Source organism: Perkinsus marinus, assembly GCF_000006405.1.
Source record: "Perkinsus marinus ATCC 50983 genomic scaffold scf_1104296966988, whole genome shotgun sequence".
NCBI classification, from domain to species: Eukaryota; Perkinsozoa; order Perkinsida; family Perkinsidae; genus Perkinsus; species Perkinsus marinus.
In genome coordinates, this window is record NW_003203723.1 from 39,609 (window position 1) to 40,741 (window position 1,133).

Below are 1,133 nucleotides of genomic sequence, written 5' to 3' on the forward strand. Positions count from 1 at the left end.
CACTATCATAAATTTTCGCTGTCCCTTGTTGAGATGTCTTTGGTTTCCATATAGGTATGGTCTCGATGTATTAAAGATCACTGGCCCTTCACAACTGATCCTCAATTCGACACACGGTATGCTCTTGGTGGCGATCCGGCTTGTGGACTTCCCATTCCGTCAGTTACCGTGATTCACCAATGATGGATAGAAGCAGTCAAAAGAAGTGAATCCGACAGCCTCCACTGTATTGTTTCTCATAACGTTGTTTCTATTGCAAACTCTGATTGTTGTGTCGTTGAAAGGCAGTACATAGGTGTCGTGGTATTAGTTGTGGATGCACTCCTGGTCAACATAACATTGTTGTGACAATAAATACCTATTCCAACTTGAAGTTGGCAACTCTTACATTGAGCCGCGTCATTCCGCATTCACATCTTTGACTGAATCAGTCTACGGTGGTCTCGGTCTACGGTAGACCGCCCTCCTGAATCACCGAGTGGGAAATGACGATTCACCAGAAGGTCCGGTGTGAACGAAACCGAGATCATCTCTAGTAGAGATTCCCTAGTCTAGAGGCTCCAATTTGGGATCATCCTAGTAGGATGAAGTATCTCCTTCACTCGAGGCATTAGGAGCCTAGCTATTCTTTCATCTTGACCTTTGAGAGGCTGCGTGAGATGAATGGCAGGACTTCTACATCGGAATACCACACTGAGCAAAAGGCTACTGAGAAATGCGTGTGTGTATGAGTTTAAAGCCCATCGAGGGATCAGTTTTATCCGTTTAAACTGTGTACTTTCATCATGCCAATGAGTTTTTGGCTACAGGGCGAGATAACTTCTGTCAATCCTGAGAAATATCGCTCTCAAGAAAATGAAGAGGAAGTTTCCGCGAAAGTCCGGGATCCCCGATTTAGAGAACACTGGTGCCGCTTGAGATATCAACAACAAAGATTGGCCGGGCACAGTGACTATCAGTGTTGCCTACGGCGCGCTCTACGTATGCGGAGGCTGCGTCCCATTGATCCAGCTCCTGGCCACGGTCGTTCGGTCGGTGGCCGCGCGATCCACACTAAGGAATAGATCACCTGCTCTCATGGTGAGACTCTCACCAACGGAGCTTTGTCGGATGGAGCTTGTCCCACCAAGCCG